The sequence below is a fragment of the Channa argus genome, unplaced genomic scaffold (genome assembly GCF_033026475.1).
Source record: "Channa argus isolate prfri unplaced genomic scaffold, Channa argus male v1.0 Contig035, whole genome shotgun sequence".
NCBI classification, from domain to species: Eukaryota; Metazoa; Chordata; class Actinopteri; order Anabantiformes; family Channidae; genus Channa; species Channa argus.
The window spans coordinates 399,318-425,839 of NW_027125254.1; the positions used below are offsets into that span (position 1 = coordinate 399,318).

Below are 26,522 nucleotides of genomic sequence, written 5' to 3' on the forward strand. Positions count from 1 at the left end.
ATTATCAATCACCCTCACTGAGCTGTTTTGCACAAGAAACATTTTCCTGCATGTACATATGCACACAATGATATCGAAGAGTATCTGACACAACATCACATTCACAAATGCTTCAACGCTGTCTATGGGCTTTACAATTGTGAAGTTTTCACATGTCCTGTTTTACAATCAAGTCTCCCTTCCTCACTGTCCTAGCTCCCCTAACCTTTCGAAACCCACCCTAGTTCAGACCAAGTGACCTAATGGACAAAGCATCTGACTTCAAATAGGAAGATTGAAGGGTCGAGTCCCTTTGTGGTTGCTCTTCTTGTACTTACTCACTGGATGTGCCTGGAAAATCTTTTTTTCCGTGTGTTTCAAGGTTGCAAAAACAGGGTAACATTCAAGCGAAAAGGTTTTATCAATCACACTTCTTCACTGCTAAAGAGGTATGCACAAATAGCAATTATCTTCCGGAACTCAATGTGCTGCTCTTAAGACCAGGATGTTCAATTGAGAAGGTTAGAGCGTAGAGGCGATGGTGCCAGTGGCTGATCTTCTTTCTTGCCCCTAATCTCTACTTACAAAAAATCTGAATTCCCATCTGTCTGCAGTGCTCATTTGAAAAAAGAAACAAATCTACAAGAGGCCCTATTACAAGTCAGTACATGAGATCAGCAAAGACCCACTTCCTTGAATTAAAATGATTTCATCTCCAACTGTTTGGCCATGGAACTACATCATCTCTGATGTCCAAAAGACAGGATTATGACGTCACCCATTATGAAAGGGCCATCGTATCTCAGACAAAATCACTGAGACATTGACGCAGCTGTGCAGCTGGGAAAATGACTCTTTTGCAGCATGCTGGGCCGGTTAGCTCAGATGGTTAGAGAGTGGTGCTAATAACGCCAAGGTCATGGGTTCCATCCCCATACTGGCAATTGAAAAGCACGATGCAAGCAAATCTTTCCAAGGCAAGATTAATCCTGACTGCACGGTTGCTTGCTTTTCACATGCTACATAAACCTGGCCTTTTGAGTTATCAACCAGGTAACATTGCTGACTGAACTGTCTTGCATAAGAAACCTTTCCCGCATTTCCTTTTTAGTTAATGATATCAAAGAATACTCACATAATTTCACATTCCCAGATAGTTCAACGCTGTCTACAGGTTTTGCAATTCAAAAAATTATTCACATGTACGTTTTTACAATCAAGTCTCCCTTCCTCACTCACCCAGCTCCTCTAGCCTCCTGAAACAAACCTCTGTTCAGACCACACAGTCTAATGAGCACGGCTTCAGTCCTTTGAAAGACTCGGTTCCGACCACGTGGCCTAATGGACAAGGCGTCTGACTTCGGATCAGAAGATTGAGGGTTCGAGTCCCTTCGTGGTTGAGCTTCCAGTCCTTTCTGTTTGATGTGCCTGGAAAGTACAAACTTCCACGGGTTTTTCATGGTCGTAGGAACAGAGTGACACTTAAGCAAAGGAAGCTATTATCAATCACCCTCACTGAGCTGTTTTGCACAAGAAACATTTTCCTGCATGTACATATGCACACAATGATATCGAAGAGTATCTGACACAACATCACATTCACAAATGCTTCAACGCTGTCTATGGGCTTTACAATTGTGAAGTTTTCACATGTCCTGTTTTACAATCAAGTCTCCCTTCCTCACTGTCCTAGCTCCCCTAACCTTTCGAAACCCACCCTAGTTCAGACCAAGTGACCTAATGGACAAAGCATCTGACTTCAAATAGGAAGATTGAAGGGTCGAGTCCCTTTGTGGTTGCTCTTCTTGTACTTACTCACTGGATGTGCCTGGAAAATCTTTTTTTCCGTGTGTTTCAAGGTTGCAAAAACAGGGTAACATTCAAGCGAAAAGGTTTTATCAATCACACTTCTTCACTGCTAAAGAGGTATGCACAAATAGCAATTATCTTCCGGAACTCAATGTGCTGCTCTTAAGACCAGGATGTTCAATTGAGAAGGTTAGAGCGTAGAGGCGATGGTGCCAGTGGCTGATCTTCTTTCTTGCCCCTAATCTCTACTTACAAAAAATCTGAATTCCCATCTGTCTGCAGTGCTCATGTGAAAAAAGAAACAAATCTACAAGAGGCCCTATTACAAGTCAGTACATGAGATCAGCAAAGACCCACTTCCTTGAATTAAAATGATTTCATCTCCAACTGTTTGGCCATGGAACTACATCATCTCTGATGTCCAAAAGACAGGATTATGACGTCACCCATTATGAAAGGGCCATCGTATGTCAGACAAAATCACTGAGACATTGACGCAGCTGTGCAGCTGGGAAAATGACTCTTTTGCAGCATGCTGGGCCGGTTAGCTCAGATGGTTAGAGAGTGGTGCTAATAACGCCAAGGTCATGGGTTCCATCCCCATACTGGCAATTGCAAAGCACGATGCAAGCAACTCTTTCCAAGGCAAGATTAATCCTGACTGCACGGTTGCTTGCTTTTCACATGCTACATAAACCTGGCCTTTTGAGTTATCAACCAGGTAACATTGCTGACTGAACTGTCTTGCATAAGAAACCTTTCCCGCATTTCCTTTTTAGTTAATGATATCAAAGAATACTCACATAATTTCACATTCCCAGATAGTTCAACGCTGTCTACAGGTTTTGCAATTCAAAAAATTATTCACATGTACGTTTTTACAATCAAGTCTCCCTTCCTCACTCACCCAGCTCCTCTAGCCTCCTGAAACAAACCTCTGTTCAGACCACACAGTCTAATGAGCACGGCTTCAGTCCTTTGAAAGACGCGGTTCAGACCACGTGGCCTAATGGACAAGGCGTCTGACTTCGGATCAGAAGATTGAGGGTTCGAGTCCCTTCGTGGTTGAGCTTCCAGTCCTTTCTGTTTGATGTGCCTGGAAAGTACAAACTTCCACGGGTTTTTCATGGTCGTAGGAACAGAGTGACACTTAAGCAAAGGAAGCTATTATCAATCACCCTCACTGAGCTGTTTTGCACAAGAAACATTTTCCTGCATGTACATATGCACACAATGATATCGAAGAGTATCTGACACAACATCACATTCACAAATGCTTCAACGCTGTCTATGGGCTTTACAATTGTGAAGTTTTCACATGTCCTGTTTTACAATCAAGTCTCCCTTCCTCACTGTCGTAGCTCCCCTAACCTTTCGAAACCCACCCTAGTTCAGACCAAGTGACCTAATGGACAAAGCATCTGACTTCAAATAGGAAGATTGAAGGGTCGAGTCCCTTTGTGGTTGCTCTTCTTGTACTTACTCACTGGATGTGCCTGGAAAATCTTTTTTTCCGTGTGTTTCAAGGTTGCAAAAAAAGGGTAACATTCAAGCGAAAAGGTTTTATCAATCACACTTCTTCACTGCTAAAGAGGTATGCACAAATAGCAATTATCTTCCGGAACTCAATGTGCTGCTCTTAAGACCAGGATGTTCAATTGAGAAGGTTAGAGCGTAGAGGCGATGGTGCCAGTGGCTGATCTTCTTTCTTGCCCCTAATCTCTACTTACAAAAAATCTGAATTCCCATCTGTCTGCAGTGCTCATTTGAAAAAAGAAACAAATCTACAAGAGGCCCTATTACAAGTCAGTACATGAGATCAGCAAAGACCCACTTCCTTGAATTAAAATGATTTCATCTCCAACTGTTTGGCCATGGAACTACATCATCTCTGATGTCCAAAAGACAGGATTATGACGTCACCCATTATGAAAGGGCCATCGTATGTCAGACAAAATCACTGAGATATTGACGCAGCTGTGCAGCTGGGAAAATGACTCTTTTGCAGCATGCTGGGCCGGTTAGCTCAGATGGTTAGAGAGTGGTGCTAATAACGCCAAGGTCATGGGTTCCATCCCCATACTGGCCATTGAAAAGCACGATGCAAGCAACTCTTTCCAAGGCAAGATTAATCCTGACTGCACGGTTGCTTGCTTTTCACATGCTACATAAACCTGGCCTTTTGAGTTATCAACCAGGTAACATTGCTGACTGAACTGTCTTGCATAAGAAACCTTTCCCGCATTTCCTTTTTAGTTAATGATATCAAAGAATACTCACATAATTTCACATTCCCAGATAGTTCAACGCTGTCTACAGGTTTTGCAATTCAAAAAATTATTCACATGTACGTTTTTACAATCAAGTCTCCCTTCCTCACTCACCCAGCTCCTCTAGCCTCCTGAAACAAACCTCTGTTCAGACCACACAGTCTAATGAGCACGGCTTCAGTCCTTTGAAAGACGCGGTTCCGACCACGTGGCCTAATGGACAAGGCGTCTGACTTCGGATCAGAAGATTGAGGGTTCGAGTCCCTTCGTGGTTGAGCTTCCAGTCCTTTCTGTTTGATGTGCCTGGAAAGTACAAACTTCCACGGGTTTTTCATGGTCGTAGGAACAGAGTGACACTTAAGCAAAGGAAGCTATTATCAATCACCCTCACTGAGCTGTTTTGCACAAGAAACATTTTCCTGCATGTACATATGCACACAATGATATCAAAGAGTATCTGACACAACATCACATTCACAAATGCTTCAACGCTGTCTATGGGCTTTACAATTGTGAAGTTTTCACATGTCCTGTTTTACAATCAAGTCTCCCTTCCTCACTGTCCTAGCTCCCCTAACCTTTCGAAACCCACCCTAGTTCAGACCAAGTGACCTAATGGACAAAGCATCTGACTTCAAATAGGAAGATTGAAGGGTCGAGTCCCTTTGTGGTTGCTCTTCTTGTACTTACTCACTGGATGTGCCTGGAAAATCTTTTTTTCCGTGTGTTTCAAGGTTGCAAAAACAGGGTAACATTCAAGCGAAAAGGTTTTATCAATCACACTTCTTCACTGCTAAAGAGGTATGCACAAATAGCAATTATCTTCCGGAACTCAATGTGCTGCTCTTAAGACCAGGATGTTCAATTGAGAAGGTTAGAGCGTAGAGGCGATGGTGCCAGTGGCTGATCTTCTTTCTTGCCCCTAATCTCTATTTACAAAAAATCTGAATTCCCATCTGTCTGCAGTGCTCATTTGAAAAAAGAAACAAATCTACAAGAGGCCCTATTACAAGTCAGTACATGAGATCAGCAAAGACCCACTTCCTTGAATTAAAATGATTTCATCTCCAACTGTTTGGCCATGGAACTGCATCATCTCTGATGTCCAAAAGACAGGATTATGACGTCACCCATTATGAAAGGGCCATCGTATCTCAGACAAAATCACTGAGACATTGACGCAGCTGTGCAGCTGGGAAAATGACTCTTTTGCAGCATGCTGGGCCGGTTAGCTCAGATGGTTAGAGCGTGGTGCTAATAACGCCAAGGTCATGGGTTCAATCCCCATACTGGCCATTGAAAAGCACAATGCAAGCAACTTTTTCCAAGGCAAGATTAATCCTGACTGCACGGTTGCTTGCTTTTCACATGCTACATAAACCTGGCCTTTTGAGTTATCAACCAGGTAACATTGCTGACTGAACTGTCTTGCATAAGAAACCTTTCCCGCATTTCCTTTTTAGTTAATGATATCAAAGAATACTCACATAATTTCACATTCCACGATAGTTCAACGCTGTCTACAGGTTTTGCAATTCAAAAAATTATTCACATGTACGTTTTTACAATCAAGTCTCCCTTCCTCACTCACCCAGCTCCTCTAGCCTCCTGAAACAAACCTCTGATCAAGACCACACAGTCTAATGAGCACGGCTTCAGTCCTTTGAAAGACTCGGTTCCGACCACGTGGCCTAATGGACAAGGCGTCTGACTTCGTATCAGAAGATTGAGGGTTCGAGTCGCTTCGTGGTTGAGCTTCCAGTCCTTGCTGTTTGATGTGCCTGGAAATTACAAACTTCCATGGGTATTTCATGGTTGTAGGAACAGAGTGACACTTAAGCAAAGGAAGCTATTATCAATCACCCTCACTGAGCTGTTTTGCACAAGAAACATTTTCCTGCATGTACTTATGCACACAATGATATCGAAGAGTATCTGACACAACATCACATTCACAAATGCTTCAACGCTGTCTATGGGCTTTACAATTGTGAAGTTTTCACATGTCCTGTTTTACAATCAAGTCTCCCTTCCTCACTGTCCTAGCTCCCCTAACCTTTCGAAACCCACCCTAGTTCAGACCAAGTGACCTAATGGACAAAGCATCTGACTTCAAATAGGAAGATTGAAGGGTCGAGTCCCTTTGTGGTTGCTCTTCTTGTACTTACTCACTGGATGTGCCTGGAAAATCTTTTTTTCCGTGTGTTTCAAGGTTGCAAAAACAGGGTAACATTCAAGCGAAAAGGTTTTATCAATCACACTTCTTCACTGCTAAAGAGGTATGCACAAATAGCAATTATCTTCCGGAACTCAATGTGCTGCTCTTAAGACCAGGATGTTCAATTGAGAAGGTTAGAGCGTAGAGGCGATGGTGCCAGTGGCTGATCTTCTTTCTTGCCCCTAATCTCTACTTACAAAAAATCTGAATTCCCATCTGTCTGCAGTGCTCATTTGAAAAAAGAAACAAATCTACAAGAGGCCCTATTACAAGTCAGTACATGAGATCAGCAAAGACCCACTTCCTTGAATTAAAATGATTTCATCTCCAACTGTTTGGCCATGGAACTGCATCATCTCTGATGTCCAAAAGACAGGATTATGACGTCACCCATTATGAAAGGGCCATCGTATCTCAGACAAAATCACTGAGACATTGACGCAGCTGTGCAGCTGGGAAAATGACTCTTTTGCAGCATGCTGGGCCGGTTAGCTCAGATGGTTAGAGCGTGGTGCTAATAACGCCAAGGTCATGGGTTCAATCCCCATACTGGCCATTGAAAAGCACGATGCAAGCAACTCTTTCCAAGGCAAGATTAATCCTGACTGCACGGTTGCTTGCTTTTCACATGCTACATAAACCTGGCCTTTTGAGTTATCAACCAGGTAACATTGCTGACTGAACTGTCTTGCATAAGAAACCTTTCCCGCATTTCCTTTTTAGTTAATGATATCAAAGAATACTCACATAATTTCACATTCCACGATAGTTCAACGCTGTCTACAGGTTTTGCAATTCAAAAAATTATTCACATGTACGTTTTTACAATCAAGTCTCCCTTCCTCACTCACCCAGCTCCTCTAGCCTCCTGAAACAAACCTCTGATCAAGACCACACAGTCTAATGAGCACGGCTTCAGTCCTTTGAAAGACTCGGTTCCGACCACGTGGCCTAATGGACAAGGCGTCTGACTTCGTATCAGAAGATTGAGGGTTCGAGTCGCTTCGTGGTTGAGCTTCCAGTCCTTGCTGTTTGATGTGCCTGGAAATTACAAACTTCCATGGGTTTTTCATGGTTGTAGGAACAGAGTGACACTTAAGCAAAGGAAGCTATTATCAATCACCCTCACTGAGCTGTTTTGCACAAGAAACATTTTCCTGCATGTACTTATGCACACAATGATATCGAAGAGTATCTGACACAACATCACATTCACAAATGCTTCAACGCTGTCTATGGGCTTTACAATTGTGAAGTTTTCACATGTCCTGTTTTACAATCAAGTCTCCCTTCCTCACTGTCCTAGCTCCCCTAACCTTTCGAAACCCACCCTAGTTCAGACCAAGTGACCTAATGGACAAAGCATCTGACTTCAAATAGGAAGATTGAAGGGTCGAGTCCCTTTGTGGTTGCTCTTCTTGTACTTACTCACTGGATGTGCCTGGAAAATCTTTTTTTCCGTGTGTTTCAAGGTTGCAAAAACAGGGTAACATTCAAGCGAAAAGGTTTTATCAATCACACTTCTTCACTGCTAAAGAGGTATGCACAAATAGCAATTATCTTCCGGAACTCAATGTGCTGCTCTTAAGACCAGGATGTTCAATTGAGAGGGTTAGAGCGTAGAGGCGATGGTGCCAGTGGCTGATCTTCTTTCTTGCCCCTAATCTCTACTTACAAAAAATCTGAATTCCCATCTGTCTGCAGTGCTCATTTGAAAAAAGAAACAAATCTACAAGAGGCCCTATTACAAGTCAGTACATGAGATCAGCAAAGACCCACTTCCTTCAATTAAAATGATTTCATCTACAACTGTTTGGCCATGGAACTGCATCATCTCTGATGTCCAAAAGACAGGATTATGACGTCACCCATTATGAAAGGGCCATCGTATCTCAGACAAAATCACTGAGACATTGACGCAGCTGTGCACCTGGGAAAATGACTCTTTTGCAGCATGCTGGGCCGGTTAGCTCAGATGGTTAGAGCGTGGTGCTAATAACGCCAAGGTCATGGGTTCAATCCCCATACTGGCCATTGAAAAGCACGATGCAAGCAACTCTTTCCAAGGCAAGATTAATCCTGACTGCACGGTTGCTTGCTTTTCACATGCTACATAAACCTGGCCTTTTGAGTTATCAACCAGGTAACATTGCTGACTGAACTGTCTTGCATAAGAAACCTTTCCCGCATTTCCTTTTTAGTTAATGATATCAAAGAATACTCACATAATTTCACATTCCCAGATAGTTCAACGCTGTCTACAGGTTTTGCAATTCAAAAAATTATTCACATGTACGTTTTTACAATCAAGTCTCCCTTCCCCACTCACCCAGCTCCTCTAGCCTCCTGAAACAAACCTCTGTTCAGACCACACAGTCTAATGAGCACGGCTTCAGTCCTTTGAAAGACTCGGTTCCGACCACGTGGCCTAATGGACAAGGCCTCTGACTTCGTATCAGAAGATTGAGGGTTCGAGTCGCTTCGTGGTTGAGCTTCCAGTCCTTGCTCTTTGATGTGCCTGGAAAGTACAAACTTCCATGGGTTTTTCATGGTTGTAGGAACAGAGTGACACTTAAGCAAAGGAAGCTATTATCAATCACCCTCACTGAGCTGTTTTGCACAGGAAACATTTTCCTGCATGTACTTATGCACACAATGATATCGAAGAGTATCTGACACAACATCACATTCACAAATGCTTCAACGCTGTCTATGGGCTTTACAATTGTGAAGTTTTCACATGTCCTGTTTTACAATCAAGTCTCCCTTCCTCACTGTCCTAGCTCCCCTAACCTTTCGAAACCCACCCTAGTTCAGACCAAGTGACCTAATGGACAAAGCATCTGACTTCAAATAGGAAGATTGAAGGGTCGAGTCTCTTTGTGGTTGCTCTTCTTGTACTTACTCAATGGATGTGCCTGGAAAATCTTTTTTTCCGTGTGTTTCAAGGTTGCAGAAACAGGGTAACATTCAAGCGAAAAGGTTTTATCAATCACACTTCTTCACTGCTAAAGAGGTATGCACAAATAGCAATTATCTTCCGGAAGTCAATGTGCTGCTCTTAAGACCAGGATGTTCAATTGAGAAGGTTAGAGCGTAGAGGCGATGGTGCCAGTGGCTGATCTTCTTTCTTGCGCCTAATCTCTACTTACAAAAAATTTGAATTCCCATCTGTCTGCAGTGCTCATTTGAAAAAAGAAACAAATCTACAAGAGGCCCTATTACAAGTCAGTACATGAGATCAGCAAAGACCCACTTCCTTGAATTAAAATGATTTCATCTCCAACTGTTTGGCCATGGAACTGCATCATCTCTGATGTCCAAAAGACAGGATTATGACGTCACCCATTATGAAAGGGCCATCGTATGTCAGACAAAATCACTGAGACATTGACGCAGCTGTGCAGCTGGGAAAATGACTCTTTTGCAGCATGCTGGGCCGGTTAGCTCAGATGGTTAGAGAGTGGTGCTAATAACGCCAAGGTCATGGGTTCCATCCCCATACTGGCCATTGAAAAGCACGATGCAAGCAACTCTTTCCAAGGCAAGATTAATCCTGACTGCACGGTTGCTTGCTTTTCACATGCTACATAAACCTGGCCTTTTGAGTTATCAACCAGGTAACATTGCTGACTGAACTGTCTTGCATAAGAAACCTTTCCCGCATTTCCTTTTTAATTAATGATATCAAAGAATATTCACATAATTTCACATTCCCAGATAGTTCAACGCTGTCTACAGGTTTTGCAATTCAAAAAATTATTCACATGTACGTTTTTACAATCAAGTCTCCCTTCCTCACTCACCCAGCTCCTCTAGCCTCCTGAAACAAACCTCTGTTCAGACCACACAGTCTAATGAGCACGGCTCCAGTCCTTTGAAAGACTCGGTTCCGACCACGTGGCCTAATGGACAAGGCGTCTGACTTCGGATCAGAAGATTGAGCGTTCGAGTCCCTTCGTGGTTGAGCTTCCAGTCCTTTCTGTTTGATGTGCCTTGAAAGTACAAACTTCCATGGGTTTTTCATGGTCGTAGGAACAGAGTGACACTTAAGCAAAGGAAGCTATTATCAATCACCCTCACTGAGCTGTTTTGCACAAGAAACATTTTCCTGCATGTACATATGCACACAATGATATCGAAGAGTATCTGACACAACATCACATTCACAAATGCTTCAACGCTGTCTATCGGTTTTACAATTGTGAAGTTTTCACATGTCCTGTTTTACAATCAAGTCTCCCTTCCTCACTGTCCTAGCTCCCCTAACCTTTCGAAACCCACCCTAGTTCAGACCAAGTGACCTAATGGACAAAGCATGTGACTTCAAATAGGAAGATTGAAGGGTCGAGTCCCTTTGTGGTTGCTCTTCTTGTACTTACTCAATGGATGTGCCTGGAAAATCTTTTTTTCCGTGTGTTTCAAGGTTGCAGAAACAGGGTAACATTCAAGCGAAAAGGTTTTATCAATCACACTTCTTCACTGCTAAAGAGTTATGCACAAATAGCAATTATCTTCCGGAAGTCAAATTTGCTGCTCTTAAGACCAGGATGTTCAATTGAGAAGGTTAGAGTGTAGAGGCGATGGTGCCAGTGGCTGATCTTCTTTCTTGCCCCTAATCTCTACTTACAAAAAATTTGAATTCCCATCTGTCTGCAGTGCTCATTTGAAAAAAGAAACAAATCTACAAGAGGCCCTATTACAAGTCAGTACATGAGATCAGCAAAGACCCACTTCCTTGAATTAAAATGATTTCATCTCCAACTGTTTGGCCATGGAACTACATCATCTCTGATGTCCAAAAGATAGGATTATGACGTCACCCATTATGAAAGGGCCATCGTATGTCAGACAAAATCACTGAGACATTGACGCAGCTGTGCAGCTGGGAAAATGACTCTTTTGCAGCATGCTGGGCCGGTTAGCTCAGATGGTTAGAGCGTGGTGCTAATAACGCCAAGGTCATGGGTTCCATCCCCATACTGGCCATTGAAAAGCACGATGCAAGCAACTCTTTCCAAGGCAAGATTAATCCTGACTGCACGGTTGCTTGCTTTTCACATGCTACATAAACCTGGCCTTTTGAGTTATCAACCAGGTAACATTGCTGACTGAACTGTCTTGCATAAGAAACCTTTCCCGCATTTCCTTTTTAGTTAATGATATCAAAGAATACTCACATAATTTCACATTCCCAGATAGTTCAACGCTGTCTACAGGTTTTGCAATTCAAAAAATTATTCACATGTACGTTTTTACAATCAAGTCTCCCTTCCTCACTCACCCAGCTCCTCTAGCCTCCTGATACAAACCTCTGTTCAGACCACACAGTCTAATGAGCACGGCTTCAGTCCTTTGAAAGACTCGGTTCCGACCACGTGGCCTAATGGACAAGGCGTCTGACTTCGGATCAGAAGATTGAGGGTTCGAGTCCCTTCGTGGTTGAGCTTCCAGTCCTTTCTGTTTGATGTGCCTGGAAAGTACAAACTTCCATGGGTTTTTCATGGTCGTAGGAACAGAGTGACACTTAAGCAAAGGAAGCTATTATCAATCACCCTTACTGAGCTGTTTTGCACAAGAAACATTTTCCTGCATGTACATATGCACACAATGATATCGAAGAGTATCTGACACAACATCACATTCACAAATGCTTCAACGCTGTCTATGGGCTTTACAATTGTGAAGTTTTCACATGTCCTGTTTTACAATCAAGTCTCCCTTCCTCACTGTCCTAGCTCCCCTAACCTTTCGAAACCCACCCTAGTTCAGACCAAGTGACCTAATGGACAAAGCATCTGACTTCAAATAGGAAGATTGAAGGGTCGAGTCCCTTTGTGGTTGCTCTTCTTGTACTTACTCACTGGATGTGCCTGGAAAATCTTTTTTTCCGTGTGTTTCAAGGTTGCAAAAACAGGGTAACATTCAAGCGAAAAGGTTTTATCAATCACACTTCTTCACTGCTAAAGAGGTATGCACAAATAGCAATTATCTTCCGGAACTCAATGTGCTGCTCTTAAGACCAGGATGTTCAATTGAGAAGGTTAGAGCGTAGAGGCGATGGTGCCAGTGGCTGATCTTCTTTCTTGCCCCTAATCTCTACTTACAAAAAATCTGAATTCCCATCTGTCTGCAGTGCTCATTTGAAAAAAGAAACAAATCTACAAGAGGCCCTATTACAAGTCAGTACATGAGATCAGCAAAGACCCACTTCCTTGAATTAAAATGATTTCATCTCCAACTGTTTGGCCATGGAACTGCATCATCTCTGATGTCCAAAAGACAGGATTATGACGTCACCCATTATGAAAGGGCCATCGTATGTCAGACAAAATCACTGAGACATTGACGCAGCTGTGCAGCTGGGAAAATGACTCTTTTGCAGCATGCTGGGCCGGTTAGCTCAGATGGTTAGAGAGTGGTGCTAATAACGCCAAGGTCATGGGTTCCATCCCCATACTGGCCATTGAAAAGCACGATGCAAGCAACTCTTTCCAAGGCAAGATTAATCCTGATTGCACGGATGCTTGCTTTTCACATGCTACATAAACCTGGCCTTTTGAGTTATCAACCAGGTAACATTGCTGACTGAACTGTCTTGCATAAGAAACCTTTCCCGCATTTCCTTTTTAATTAATGATATCAAAGAATACTCACATAATTTCACATTCCCAGATAGTTCAACGCTGTCTACAGGTTTTGCAATTCAAAAAATTATTCACATGTACGTTTTTACAATCAAGTCTCCCTTCCTCACTCACCCAGCTCCTCTAGCCTCCTGAAACAAACCTCTGTTCAGACCACACAGTCTAATGAGCACGGCTCCAGTCCTTTGAAAGACTCGGTTCCGACCACGTGGCCTAATGGACAAGGCGTCTGACTTCGTATCAGAAGATTGAGGGTTCGAGTCCGTTTGTGGTTGAGCTTCCAGTCCTTTCTGTTTGATGTGCCTGGAAAGTACAAACTTCCATGGGTTTTTCATGGTCGTAGGAACAGAGTGACACTTAAGCAAAGGAAGCTATTATCAATCACCCTCACTGAGCTGTTTTGCACAAGAAACATTTTCCTGCATGTACTTATGCACACAATGATATCGAAGAGTATCTGACACAACATCACATTCACAAATGCTTCAACGCTGTCTATCGGCTTTACAATTGTGAAGTTTTCACATGTCCTGTTTTACAATCAAGTCTCCCTTCCTCACTGTCCTAGCTCCCCTAACCTTTCGAAACCCACCCTAGTTCAGACCAAGTGACCTAATGGACAAAGCATCTGACTTCAAATAGGAAGATTGAAGGGTCGAGTCCCTTTGTGGTTGCTCTTCTTGTACTTACTCACTGGATGTGCCTGGAAAATCTTTTTTTCCGTGTGTTTCAAGGTTGCAGAAACAGGGTAACATTCAAGCGAAAAGGTTTTATCAATCACACTTCTTCACTGCTAAAGAGGTATGCACAAATAGCAATTATCTTCCGGAAGTCAATGTGCTGCTCTTAAGACCAGGATGTTCAATTGAGAAGGTTAGAGCGTAGAGGCGATGGTGCCAGTGGCTGATCTTCTTTCTTGCCCCTAATCTCTACTTACAAAAAATCTGAATTCCCATCTGTCTGCAGTGCTCATTTGAAAAAAGAAACAAATCTACAAGAGGCCCTATTACAAGTCAGTACATGAGATCAGCAAAGACCCACTTCCTTGAATTAAAATGATTTCATCTCCAACTGTTTGGCCATGGAACTGCATCATCTCTGATGTCCAAAAGACAGGATTATGACGTCACCCATTATGAAAGGGCCATCGTATGTCAGACAAAATCACTGAGACATTGACGCAGCTGTGCATCTGGGAAAATGACACTTTTGCAGCTTGCTGGGCCGGTTAGCTCAGATGGTTAGAGCGTGGTACTAATAACACCAAGGTCATGGGTTCAATCCCCATACTGGCCATTGAAAAGCACGATGCAAGCAACTCTTTCCAAGGCAAGATTAAACCTGACTGCACGGTTGCTTGCTTTTCACATGCTACATAAACCTGGCCTTTTGAGTTATCAACCAGGTAACATTGCTGACTGAACTGTCTTGCATAAGAAACCTTTCCCGCATTTCCTTTTTAGTTAATGATATCAAAGAATACTCACATAATTTCACATTCCCAGATAGTTCAACGCTGTCTACAGGTTTTGCAATTCAAAAAATTATTCACATGTACGTTTTTACAATCAAGTCTCCCTTCCTCACTCACCCAGCTCCTCTAGCCTCCTGAAACAAACCTCTGTTCAGACCACACAGTCTAATGAGCACGGCTTCAGTCCTTTGAAAGACTCGGTTCCGACCACGTGGCCTAATGGACAAGGCGTCTGACTTCGGATCAGAAGATTGAGGGTTCGAGTCCCTTCGTGGTTGAGCTTCCAGTCCTTTCTGTTTGATGTGCCTGGAAAGTACAAACTTCCATGGGTTTTTCATGGTCGTAGGAACAGAGTGACACTTAAGCAAAGGAAGCTATTATCAATCACCCTCACTGAGCTGTTTTGCACAAGAAACATTTTCCTGCATGTACTTATGCACACAATGATATCGAAGAGTATCTGACACAACATCACATTCACAAATGCTTCAACGCTGTCTATGGGCTTTACAATTGTGAAGTTTTCACATGTCCTGTTTTACAATCAAGTCTCCCTTCCTCACTGTCCTAGATCCCCTAACCTTTCGAAACCCACCCTAGTTCAGACCAAGTGACCTAATGGACAAAGCATCTGACTTCAAATAGGAAGATTGAAGGGTCGAGTCCCTTTGTGGTTGCTCTTCTTGTACTTACTCACTGGATGTGCCTGGAAAATCTTTTTTTCCGTGTGTTTCAAGGTTGCAAAAACAGGGTAACATTCAAGCGAAAAGGTTTTATCAATCACACTTCTTCACTGCTAAAGAGGTATGCACAAATAGCAATTATCTTCCGGAACTCAATGTGCTGCTCTTAAGACCAGGATGTTCAATTGAGAAGGTTAGAGCGTAGAGGCGATGGTGCCAGTGGCTGATCTTCTTTCTTGCCCCTAATCTCTACTTACAAAAAATCTGAATTCCCATCTGTCTGCAGTGCTCATGTGAAAAAAGAAACAAATCTACAAGAGGCCCTATTACAAGTCAGTACATGAGATCAGCAAAGACCCACTTCCTTGAATTAAAATGATTTCATCTCCAACTGTTTGGCCATGGAACTACATCATCTCTGATGTCCAAAAGACAGGATTATGACGTCACCCATTATGAAAGGGCCATCGTATCTCAGACAAAATCACTGAGACATTGACGCAGCTGTGCAGCTGGGAAAATGACTCTTTTGCAGCATGCTGGGCCGGTTAGCTCAGATGGTTAGAGCGTGGTGCTAATAACGCCAAGGTCATGGGTTCAATCCCCATACTGGCCATTGAAAAGCACGATGCAAGCAACTCTTTCCAAGGCAAGATTAATCCTGACTGCACGGTTGCTTGCTTTTCACATGCTACATAAACCTGGCCTTTTGAGTTATCAACCAGGTAACATTGCTGACTGAACTGTCTTGCATAAGAAACCTTTCCCGCATTTCCTTTTTAGTTAATGATATCAAAGAATACTCACATAATTTCACATTCCCAGATAGTTCAACGCTGTCTACAGGTTTTGCAATTCAAAAAATTATTCACATGTACGTTTTTACAATCAAGTCTCCCTTCCTCACTCACCCAGCTCCTCTAGCCTCCTGAAACAAACCTCTGATCAAGACCACACAGTCTAATGAGCACGGCTTCAGTCCTTTGAAAGACTCGGTTCCGACCACGTGGCCTAATGGACAAGGCGTCTGACTTCGTATCAGAAGATTGAGGGTTCGAGTCGCTTCGTGGTTGAGCTTCCAGTCCTTGCTGTTTGATGTGCCTGGAAATTACAAACTTCCATGGGTTTTTCATGGTTGTAGGAACAGAGTGACACTTAAGCAAAGGAAGCTATTATCAATCACCCTCACTGAGCTGTTTTGCACAAGAAACATTTTCCTGCATGTACTTATGCACACAATGATATCGAAGAGTATCTGACACAACATCACATTCACAAATGCTTCAACGCTGTCTATGGGCTTTACAATTGTGAAGTTTTCACATGTCCTGTTTTACAATCAAGTCTCCCTTCCTCACTGTCCTAGCTCCCCTAACCTTTCGAAACCCACCCTAGTTCAGACCAAGTGACCTAATGGACAAAGCATCTGACTTCAAATAGGAAGATTGAAGGGTCGAGTCCCTTTGTGGTTGCTCTTCTTGTACTTACTCACTGGATGTGCCTGGAAAATCTTTTTTTCCGTGTGTTTCAAGGTTGCAAAAACAGGGTAACATTCAAGCGAAAAGGTTTTATCAATCACACTTCTTCACTGCTAAAGAGGTATGCACAAATAGCAATTATCTTCCGGAACTCAATGTGCTGCTCTTAAGACCAGGATGTTCAATTGAGAAGGTTAGAGCGTAGAGGTGATGGTGCCAGTGGCTGATCTTCTTTCTTGCCATTAATCTCTACTTACAAAAAATCTGAATTCCCATCTGTCTGCAGTGCTCATTTGAAAAAAGAAACAAATCTACAAGAGGCCCTATTACAAGTCAGTACATGAGATCAGCAAAGACCCACTTCCTTGAATTAAAATGATTTCATCTCCAACTGTTTGGCCATGGAACTGCATCATCTCTGATGTCCAAAAGACAGGATTATGACGTCACCCATTATGAAAGGGCCATCGTATCTCAGACAAAATCACTGAGACATTGACGCAGCTGTGCAGCTGGGAAAATGACTCCTTTGCAGCATGCTGGGCCGGTTAGCTCAGATGGTTAGAGCGTGGTGCTAATAACGCCAAGGTCATGGGTTCAATCCCCATACTGGCCATTGAAAAGCACGATGCAAGCAACTCTTTCCAAGGCAAGATTAATCCTGACTGCACGGTTGCTTGCTTTTCACATGCTACATAAACCTGGCCTTTTGAGTTATCAACCAGGTAACATTGCTGACTGAACTGTCTTGCATAAGAAACCTTTCCCGCATTTCCTTTTTAGTTAATGATATCAAAGAATACTCACATAATTTCACATTCCCAGATAGTTCAACGCTGTCTACAGGTTTTGCAATTCAAAAAATTATTCACATGTACGTTTTTACAATCAAGTCTCCCTTCCTCACTCACCCAGCTCCTCTAGCCTCCTGAAACAAACCTCTGTTCAGACCACACAGTCTAATGAGCACGGCTTCAGTCCTTTGAAAGACTCGGTTCCGACCACGTGGCCTAATGGACAAGGCGTCTGACTTCGGATCAGAAGATTGAGGGTTCGAGTCCCTTCGTGGTTGAGCTTCCAGTCCTTTCTGTTTGATGTGCCTGGAAAGTACAAACTTCCACGGGTTTTTCATGGTCGTAGGAACAGAGTGACACTTAAGCAAAGGAAGCTATTATCAATCACCCTCACTGAGCTGTTTTGCACAAGAAACATTTTCCTGCATGTACATATGCACACAATGATATCGAAGAGTATCTGACACAACATCACATTCACAAATGCTTCAACGCTGTCTATGGGCTTTACAATTGTGAAGTTTTCACATGTCCTGTTTTACAATCAAGTCTCCCTTCCTCACTGTCCTAGCTCACCTAACCTTTCGAAACCCACCCTAGTTCAGACCAAGTGACCTAATGGACAAAGCATCTGACTTCAAATAGGAAGATTGAAGGGTCGAGTCCCTTTGTGGTTGCTCTTCTTGTACTTACTCACTGGATGTGCCTGGAAAATCTTTTTTTCCGTGTGTTTCAAGGTTGCAAAAACAGGGTAACATTCAAGCGAAAAGGTTTTATCAATCACACTTCTTCACTGCTAAAGAGGTATGCACAAATAGCAATTATCTTCCGGAACTCAATGTGCTGCTCTTAAGACCAGGATGTTCAATTGAGAAGGTTAGAGCGTAGAGGCGATGGTGCCAGTGGCTGATCTTCTTTCTTGCCCCTAATCTCTACTTACAAAAAATCTGAATTCCCATCTGTCTGCAGTGCTCATTTGAAAAAAGAAACAAATCTACAAGAGGCCCTATTACAAGTCAGTACATGAGATCAGCAAAGACCCACTTCCTTGAATTAAAATGATTTCATCTCCAACTGTTTGGCCATGGAACTGCATCATCTCTGATGTCCAAAAGACAGGATTATGACGTCACCCATTATGAAAGGGCCATCGTATCTCAGACAAAATCACTGAGACATTGACGCAGCTGTGCAGCTGGGAAAATGACTCTTTTGCAGCATGCTGGGCCGGTTAGCTCAGATGGTTAGAGCGTGGTGCTAATAACGCCAAGGTCATGGGTTCAATCCCCATACTGGCCATTGAAAAGCACGATGCAAGCAACTCTTTCCAAGGCAAGATTAATCCTGACTGCACGGTTGCTTGCTTTTCACATGCTACATAAACCTGGCCTTTTGAGTTATCAACCAGGTAACATTGCTGACTGAACTGTCTTGCATAAGAAACCTTTCCCGCATTTCCTTTTTAGTTAATGATATCAAAGAATACTCACATAATTTCACATTCCCAGATAGTTCAACGCTGTCTACAGGTTTTGCAATTCAAAAAATTATTCACATGTACGTTTTTACAATCAAGTCTCCCTTCCTCACTCACCCAGCTCCTCTAGCCTCCTGAAACAAACCTCTGTTCAGACCACACAGTCTAATGAGCACGGCTTCAGTCCTTTGAAAGACTCGGTTCCGACCACGTGGCCTAATGGACAAGGCGTCTGACTTCGGATCAGAAGATTGAGGGTTCGAGTCCCTTCGTGGTTGAGCTTCCAGTCCTTTCTGTTTGATGTGCCTGGAAAGTACAAACTTCCACGGGTTTTTCATGGTCGTAGGAACAGAGTGACACTTAAGCAAAGGAAGCTATTATCAATCACCCTCACTGAGCTGTTTTGCACAAGAAACATTTTCCTGCATGTACATATGCACACAATGATATCGAAGAGTATCTGACACAACATCACATTCACAAATGCTTCAACGCTGTCTATGGGCTTTACAATTGTGAAGTTTTCACATGTCCTGTTTTACAATCAAGTCTCCCTTCCTCACTGTCCTAGCTCACCTAACCTTTCGAAACCCACCCTAGTTCAGACCAAGTGACCTAATGGACAAAGCATCTGACTTCAAATAGGAAGATTGAAGGGTCGAGTCCCTTTGTGGTTGCTCTTCTTGTACTTACTCACTGGATGTGCCTGGAAAATCTTTTTTTCCGTGTGTTTCAAGGTTGCAAAAACAGGGTAACATTCAAGCGAAAAGGTTTTATCAATCACACTTCTTCACTGCTAAAGAGGTATGCACAAATAGCAATTATCTTCCGGAACTCAATGTGCTGCTCTTAAGACCAGGATGTTCAATTGAGAAGGTTAGAGCGTAGAGGCGATGGTGCCAGTGGCTGATCTTCTTTCTTGCCCCTAATCTCTACTTACAAAAAATCTGAATTCCCATCTGTCTGCAGTGCTCATTTGAAAAAAGAAACAAATCTACAAGAGGCCCTATTACAAGTCAGTACATGAGATCAGCAAAGACCCACTTCCTTGAATTAAAATGATTTCATCTCCAACTGTTTGGCCATGGAACTACATCATCTCTGATGTCCAAAAGACAGGATTATGACGTCACCCATTATGAAAGGGCCATCGTATGTCAGACAAAATCACTGAGACATTGACGCAGCTGTGCAGCTGGGAAAATGACTCTTTTGCAGCATGCTGGGCCGGTTAGCTCAGATGGTTAGAGAGTGGTGCTAATAACGCCAAGGTCATGGGTTCCATCCCCATACTGGCAATTGCAAAGCACGATGCAAGCAACTCTTTCCAAGGCAAGATTAATCCTGACTGCACGGTTGCTTGCTTTTCACATGCTACATAAACCTGGCCTTTTGAGTTATCAACCAGGTAACATTGCTGACTGAACTGTCTTGCATAAGAAACCTTTCCCGCATTTCCTTTTTAGTTAATGATATCAAAGAATACTCACATAATTTCACATTCCCAGATAGTTCAACGCTGTCTACAGGTTTTGCAATTCAAAAAATTATTCACATGTACGTTTTTACAATCAAGTCTCCCTTCCTCACTCACCCAGCTCCTCTAGCCTCCTGAAACAAACCTCTGTTCAGACCACACAGTCTAATGAGCACGGCTTCAGTCCTTTGAAAGACTCGGTTCCGACCACGTGGCCTAATGGACAAGGCGTCTGACTTCGGATCAGAAGATTGAGGGTTCGAGTCCCTTCGTGGTTGAGCTTCCAGTCCTTTCTGTTTGATGTGCCTGGAAAGTACAAACTTCCACGGGTTTTTCATGGTCGTAGGAACAGAGTGACACTTAAGCAAAGGAAGCTATTATCAATCACCCTCACTGAGCTGTTTTGCACAAGAAACATTTTCCTGCATGTACATATGCACACAATGATATCGAAGAGTATCTGACACAACATCACATTCACAAATGCTTCAACGCTGTCTATGGGCTTTACAATTGTGAAGTTTTCACATGTCCTGTTTTACAATCAAGTCTCCCTTCCTCACTGTCCTAGCTCACCTAACCTTTCGAAACCCACCCTAGTTCAGACCAAGTGACCTAATGGACAAAGCATCTGACTTCAAATAGGAAGATTGAAGGGTCGAGTCCCTTTGTGGTTGCTCTTCTTGTACTTACTCACTGGATGTGCCTGGAAAATCTTTTTTTCCGTGTGTTTCAAGGTTGCAAAAACAGGGTAACATTCAAGCGAAAAGGTTTTATCAATCACACTTCTTCACTGCTAAAGAGGTATGCACAAATAGCAATTATCTTCCGGAACTCAATGTGCTGCTCTTAAGACCAGGATGTTCAATTGAGAAGGTTAGAGCGTAGAGGCGATGGTGCCAGTGGCTGATCTTCTTTCTTGCCCCTAATCTCTACTTACAAAAAATCTGAATTCCCATCTGTCTGCAGTGCTCATTTGAAAAAAGAAACAAATCTACAAGAGGCCCTATTACAAGTCAGTACATGAGATCAGCAAAGACCCACTTCCTTGAATTAAAATGATTTCATCTCCAACTGTTTGGCCATGGAACTGCATCATCTCTGATGTCCAAAAGACAGGATTATGACGTCACCCATTATGAAAGGGCCATCGTATCTCAGACAAAATCACTGAGACATTGACGCAGCTGTGCAGCTGGGAAAATGACTCCTTTGCAGCATGCTGGGCCGGTTAGCTCAGATGGTTAGAGCGTGGTGCTAATAACGCCAAGGTCATGGGTTCAATCCCCATACTGGCCATTGAAAAGCACGATGCAAGCAACTCTTTCCAAGGCAAGATTAATCCTGACTGCACGGTTGCTTGCTTTTCACATGCTACATAAACCTGGCCTTTTGAGTTATCAACCAGGTAACATTGCTGACTGAACTGTCTTGCATAAGAAACCTTTCCCGCATTTCCTTTTTAGTTAATGATATCAAAGAATACTCACATAATTTCACATTCCCAGATAGTTCAACGCTGTCTACAGGTTTTGCAATTCAAAAAATTATTCACATGTACGTTTTTACAATCAAGTCTCCCTTCCTCACTCACCCAGCTCCTCTAGCCTCCTGAAACAAACCTCTGTTCAGACCACACAGTCTAATGAGCACGGCTTCAGTCCTTTGAAAGACTCGGTTCCGACCACGTGGCCTAATGGACAAGGCGTCTGACTTCGGATCAGAAGATTGAGGGTTCGAGTCCCTTCGTGGTTGAGCTTCCAGTCCTTTCTGTTTGATGTGCCTGGAAAGTACAAACTTCCACGGGTTTTTCATGGTCGTAGGAACAGAGTGACACTTAAGCAAAGGAAGCTATTATCAATCACCCTCACTGAGCTGTTTTGCACAAGAAACATTTTCCTGCATGTACATATGCACACAATGATATCGAAGAGTATCTGACACAACATCACATTCACAAATGCTTCAACGCTGTCTATGGGCTTTACAATTGTGAAGTTTTCACATGTCCTGTTTTACAATCAAGTCTCCCTTCCTCACTGTCCTAGCTCACCTAACCTTTCGAAACCCACCCTAGTTCAGACCAAGTGACCTAATGGACAAAGCATCTGACTTCAAATAGGAAGATTGAAGGGTCGAGTCCCTTTGTGGTTGCTCTTCTTGTACTTACTCACTGGATGTGCCTGGAAAATCTTTTTTTCCGTGTGTTTCAAGGTTGCAAAAACAGGGTAACATTCAAGCGAAAAGGTTTTATCAATCACACTTCTTCACTGCTAAAGAGGTATGCACAAATAGCAATTATCTTCCGGAAGTCAATGTGCTGCTCTTAAGACCTGGATGTTCAATTGAGAAGGTTAGAGCGTAGAGGCGATGGTGCCAGTGGCTGATCTTCTTTCTTGCCCCTAATCTCTACTTACAAAAAATCTGAATTCCCATCTGTCTGCAGTGCTCATTTGAAAAAAGAAACAAATCTACAAGAGGCCCTATTACAAGTCAGTACATGAGATCAGCAAAGACCCACTTCCTTGAATTAAAATGATTTCATCTCCAACTGTTTGGCCATGGAACTGCATCATCTCTGATGTCCAAAAGACAGGATTATGACGTCACCCATTATGAAAGGGCCATCGTATCTCAGACAAAATCACTGAGACATTGACGCAGCTGTGCAGCTGGGAAAATGACTCTTTTGCAGCATGCTGGGCCGGTTAGCTCAGATGGTTAGAGCGTGGTGCTAATAACGCCAAGGTCATGGGTTCAATCCCCATACTGGCCATTGAAAAGCACGATGCAAGCAACTCTTTCCAAGGCAAGATTAATCCTGACTGCACGGTTGCTTGCTTTTCACATGCTACATAAACCTGGCCTTTTGAGTTATCAACCAGGTAACATTGCTGACTGAACTGTCTTGCATAAGAAACCTTTCCCGCATTTCCTTTTTAGTTAATGATATCAAAGAATACTCACATAATTTCACATTCCACGATAGTTCAACGCTGTCTACAGGTTTTGCAATTCAAAAAATTATTCACATGTACGTTTTTACAATCAAGTCTCCCTTCCTCACTCACCCAGCTCCTCTAGCCTCCTGAAACAAACCTCTGATCAAGACCACACAGTCTAATGAGCACGGCTTCAGTCCTTTGAAAGACTCGGTTCCGACCACGTGGCCTAATGGACAAGGCGTCTGACTTCGTATCAGAAGATTGAGGGTTCGAATCGCTTCGTGGTTGAGCTTCCAGTCCTTGCTGTTTGATGTGCCTGGAAATTACAAACTTCCATGGGTATTTCATGGTTGTAGGAACAGAGTGACACTTAAGCAAAGGAAGCTATTATCAATCACCCTCACTGAGCTGTTTTGCACAAGAAACATTTTCCTGCATGTACTTATGCACACAATGATATCGAAGAGTATCTGACACAACATCACATTCACAAATGCTTCAACGCTGTCTATGGGCTTTACAATTGTGAAGTTTTCACATGTCCTGTTTGACAATCAAGTCTCCCTTCCTCACTGTCCTAGCTCCCCTAACCTTTCGAAACCCACCCTAGTTCAGACCAAGTGACCTAATGGACAAAGCATCTGACTTCAAATAGGAAGATTGAAGGGTCGAGTCCCTTTGTGGTTGCTCTTCTTGTACTTACTCACTGGATGTGCCTGGAAAATCTTTTTTTCCGTGTGTTTCAAGGTTGCAAAAACAGGGTAACATTCAAGCGAAAAGGTTTTATCAATCACACTTCTTCACTGCTAAAGAGGTATGCACAAATAGCAATTATCTTCCGGAACTCAATGTGCTGCTCTTAAGACCAGGATGTTCAATTGAGAAGGTTAGAGCGTAGAGGCGATGGTGCCAGTGGCTGATCTTCTTTCTTGCCCCTAATCTCTACTTACAAAAAATCTGAATTCCCATCTGTCTGCAGTGCTCATTTGAAAAAAGAAACAAATCTACAAGAGGCCCTATTACAAGTCAGTACATGAGATCAGCAAAGACCCACTTCCTTGAATTAAAATGATTTCATCTCCAACTGTTTGGCCATGGAACTGCATCATCTCTGATGTCCAAAAGACAGGATTATGACGTCACCCATTATGAAAGGGCCATCGTATCTCAGACAAAATCACTGAGACATTGACGCAGCTGTGCAGCTGGGAAAATGACTCCTTTGCAGCATGCTGGGCCGGTTAGCTCAGATGGTTAGAGCGTGGTGCTAATAACGCCAAGGTCATGGGTTCAATCCCCATACTGGCCATTGAAAAGCACGATGCAAGCAACTCTTTCCAAGGCAAGATTAATCCTGACTGCACGGTTGCTTGCTTTTCACATGCTACATAAACCTGGCCTTTTGAGTTATCAACCAGGTAACATTGCTGACTGAACTGTCTTGCATAAGAAACCTTTCCCGCATTTCCTTTTTAGTTAATGATATCAAAGAATACTCACATAATTTCACATTCCCAGATAGTTCAACGCTGTCTACAGGTTTTGCAATTCAAAAAATTATTCACATGTACGTTTTTACAATCAAGTCTCCCTTCCTCACTCACCCAGCTCCTCTAGCCTCCTGAAACAAACCTCTGTTCAGACCACACAGTCTAATGAGCACGGCTTCAGTCCTTTGAAAGACTCGGTTCCGACCACGTGGCCTAATGGACAAGGCGTCTGACTTCGGATCAGAAGATTGAGGGTTCGAGTCCCTTCGTGGTTGAGCTTCCAGTCCTTTCTGTTTGATGTGCCTGGAAAGTACAAACTTCCACGGGTTTTTCATGGTCGTAGGAACAGAGTGACACTTAAGCAAAGGAAGCTATTATCAATCACCCTCACTGAGCTGTTTTGCACAAGAAACATTTTCCTGCATGTACATATGCACACAATGATATCGAAGAGTATCTGACACAACATCACATTCACAAATGCTTCAACGCTGTCTATGGGCTTTACAATTGTGAAGTTTTCACATGTCCTGTTTTACAATCAAGTCTCCCTTCCTCACTGTCCTAGCTCACCTAACCTTTCGAAACCCACCCTAGTTCAGACCAAGTGACCTAATGGACAAAGCATCTGACTTCAAATAGGAAGATTGAAGGGTCGAGTCCCTTTGTGGTTGCTCTTCTTGTACTTACTCACTGGATGTGCCTGGAAAATCTTTTTTTCCGTGTGTTTCAAGGTTGCAAAAACAGGGTAACATTCAAGCGAAAAGGTTTTATCAATCACACTTCTTCACTGCTAAAGAGGTATGCACAAATAGCAATTATCTTCCGGAACTCAATGTGCTGCTCTTAAGACCAGGATGTTCAATTGAGAAGGTTAGAGCGTAGAGGCGATGGTGCCAGTGGCTGATCTTCTTTCTTGCCCCTAATCTCTACTTACAAAAAATCTGAATTCCCATCTGTCTGCAGTGCTCATTTGAAAAAAGAAACAAATCTACAAGAGGCCCTATTACAAGTCAGTACATGAGATCAGCAAAGACCCACTTCCTTGAATTAAAATGATTTCATCTCCAACTGTTTGGCCATGGAACTGCATCATCTCTGATGTCCAAAAGACAGGATTATGACGTCACCCATTATGAAAGGGCCATCGTATCTCAGACAAAATCACTGAGACATTGACGCAGCTGTGCAGCTGGGAAAATGACTCTTTTGCAGCATGCTGGGCCGGTTAGCTCAGATGGTTAGAGCGTGGTGCTAATAACGCCAAGGTCATGGGTTCAATCCCCATACTGGCCATTGAAAAGCACGATGCAAGCAACTCTTTCCAAGGCAAGATTAATCCTGACTGCACGGTTGCTTGCTTTTCACATGCTACATAAACCTGGCCTTTTGAGTTATCAACCAGGTAACATTGCTGACTGAACTGTCTTGCATAAGAAACCTTTCCCGCATTTCCTTTTTAGTTAATGATATCAAAGAATACTCACATAATTTCACATTCCCAGATAGTTCAACGCTGTCTACAGGTTTTGCAATTCAAAAAATTATTCACATGTACGTTTTTACAATCAAGTCTCCCTTCCTCACTCACCCAGCTCCTCTAGCCTCCTGAAACAAACCTCTGTTCAGACCACACAGTCTAATGAGCACGGCTTCAGTCCTTTGAAAGACTCGGTTCCGACCACGTGGCCTAATGGACAAGGCGTCTGACTTCGGATCAGAAGATTGAGGGTTCGAGTCCCTTCGTGGTTGAGCTTCCAGTCCTTTCTGTTTGATGTGCC

At 42.9% G+C, this 26,522-nt stretch overlaps 22 non-coding genes across 22 annotated transcripts; all 22 read left to right on the forward strand.

Annotated features, from left to right (window-relative positions):
- The first annotated feature begins 1,306 nt into the window (after positions 1–1,306).
- Positions 1,307–1,379, forward strand: trnar-ucg (transfer RNA arginine (anticodon UCG)). The gene has a single exon. It is a non-coding gene; the product is annotated as a tRNA-Arg (tRNA).
- A 1,404-nt stretch (positions 1,380–2,783) lies between these two features.
- trnar-ucg (transfer RNA arginine (anticodon UCG)) lies at positions 2,784–2,856 on the forward strand. The gene has a single exon. It is a non-coding gene; the product is annotated as a tRNA-Arg (tRNA).
- A 1,404-nt stretch (positions 2,857–4,260) lies between these two features.
- Positions 4,261–4,333, forward strand: trnar-ucg (transfer RNA arginine (anticodon UCG)). The gene has a single exon. It is a non-coding gene; the product is annotated as a tRNA-Arg (tRNA).
- Positions 4,334–5,280: 947 nt separating this feature from the next.
- trnai-aau (transfer RNA isoleucine (anticodon AAU)) lies at positions 5,281–5,354 on the forward strand. Its single transcript has one exon. It is a non-coding gene; the product is annotated as a tRNA-Ile (tRNA).
- A 1,404-nt stretch (positions 5,355–6,758) lies between these two features.
- trnai-aau (transfer RNA isoleucine (anticodon AAU)) lies at positions 6,759–6,832 on the forward strand. Its single transcript has one exon. It is a non-coding gene; the product is annotated as a tRNA-Ile (tRNA).
- A 1,404-nt stretch (positions 6,833–8,236) lies between these two features.
- On the forward strand, positions 8,237–8,310 carry trnai-aau (transfer RNA isoleucine (anticodon AAU)). Its single transcript has one exon. It is a non-coding gene; the product is annotated as a tRNA-Ile (tRNA).
- A 2,881-nt stretch (positions 8,311–11,191) lies between these two features.
- trnai-aau (transfer RNA isoleucine (anticodon AAU)) lies at positions 11,192–11,265 on the forward strand. The gene has a single exon. It is a non-coding gene; the product is annotated as a tRNA-Ile (tRNA).
- A 383-nt stretch (positions 11,266–11,648) lies between these two features.
- Positions 11,649–11,721, forward strand: trnar-ucg (transfer RNA arginine (anticodon UCG)). The gene has a single exon. It is a non-coding gene; the product is annotated as a tRNA-Arg (tRNA).
- Positions 11,722–14,602: 2,881 nt separating this feature from the next.
- On the forward strand, positions 14,603–14,675 carry trnar-ucg (transfer RNA arginine (anticodon UCG)). The gene has a single exon. It is a non-coding gene; the product is annotated as a tRNA-Arg (tRNA).
- Positions 14,676–15,622: 947 nt separating this feature from the next.
- Positions 15,623–15,696, forward strand: trnai-aau (transfer RNA isoleucine (anticodon AAU)). The gene has a single exon. It is a non-coding gene; the product is annotated as a tRNA-Ile (tRNA).
- A 1,404-nt stretch (positions 15,697–17,100) lies between these two features.
- On the forward strand, positions 17,101–17,174 carry trnai-aau (transfer RNA isoleucine (anticodon AAU)). The gene has a single exon. It is a non-coding gene; the product is annotated as a tRNA-Ile (tRNA).
- Positions 17,175–17,557: 383 nt separating this feature from the next.
- trnar-ucg (transfer RNA arginine (anticodon UCG)) lies at positions 17,558–17,630 on the forward strand. Its single transcript has one exon. It is a non-coding gene; the product is annotated as a tRNA-Arg (tRNA).
- A 947-nt stretch (positions 17,631–18,577) lies between these two features.
- On the forward strand, positions 18,578–18,651 carry trnai-aau (transfer RNA isoleucine (anticodon AAU)). The gene has a single exon. It is a non-coding gene; the product is annotated as a tRNA-Ile (tRNA).
- Positions 18,652–19,034: 383 nt separating this feature from the next.
- Positions 19,035–19,107, forward strand: trnar-ucg (transfer RNA arginine (anticodon UCG)). The gene has a single exon. It is a non-coding gene; the product is annotated as a tRNA-Arg (tRNA).
- A 1,404-nt stretch (positions 19,108–20,511) lies between these two features.
- Positions 20,512–20,584, forward strand: trnar-ucg (transfer RNA arginine (anticodon UCG)). Its single transcript has one exon. It is a non-coding gene; the product is annotated as a tRNA-Arg (tRNA).
- Positions 20,585–21,531: 947 nt separating this feature from the next.
- On the forward strand, positions 21,532–21,605 carry trnai-aau (transfer RNA isoleucine (anticodon AAU)). Its single transcript has one exon. It is a non-coding gene; the product is annotated as a tRNA-Ile (tRNA).
- Positions 21,606–21,988: 383 nt separating this feature from the next.
- Positions 21,989–22,061, forward strand: trnar-ucg (transfer RNA arginine (anticodon UCG)). Its single transcript has one exon. It is a non-coding gene; the product is annotated as a tRNA-Arg (tRNA).
- Positions 22,062–23,008: 947 nt separating this feature from the next.
- trnai-aau (transfer RNA isoleucine (anticodon AAU)) lies at positions 23,009–23,082 on the forward strand. Its single transcript has one exon. It is a non-coding gene; the product is annotated as a tRNA-Ile (tRNA).
- A 1,404-nt stretch (positions 23,083–24,486) lies between these two features.
- Positions 24,487–24,560, forward strand: trnai-aau (transfer RNA isoleucine (anticodon AAU)). Its single transcript has one exon. It is a non-coding gene; the product is annotated as a tRNA-Ile (tRNA).
- A 383-nt stretch (positions 24,561–24,943) lies between these two features.
- On the forward strand, positions 24,944–25,016 carry trnar-ucg (transfer RNA arginine (anticodon UCG)). Its single transcript has one exon. It is a non-coding gene; the product is annotated as a tRNA-Arg (tRNA).
- Positions 25,017–25,963: 947 nt separating this feature from the next.
- Positions 25,964–26,037, forward strand: trnai-aau (transfer RNA isoleucine (anticodon AAU)). Its single transcript has one exon. It is a non-coding gene; the product is annotated as a tRNA-Ile (tRNA).
- Positions 26,038–26,420: 383 nt separating this feature from the next.
- Positions 26,421–26,493, forward strand: trnar-ucg (transfer RNA arginine (anticodon UCG)). The gene has a single exon. It is a non-coding gene; the product is annotated as a tRNA-Arg (tRNA).
- Positions 26,494–26,522: the final 29 nt, after the last annotated feature.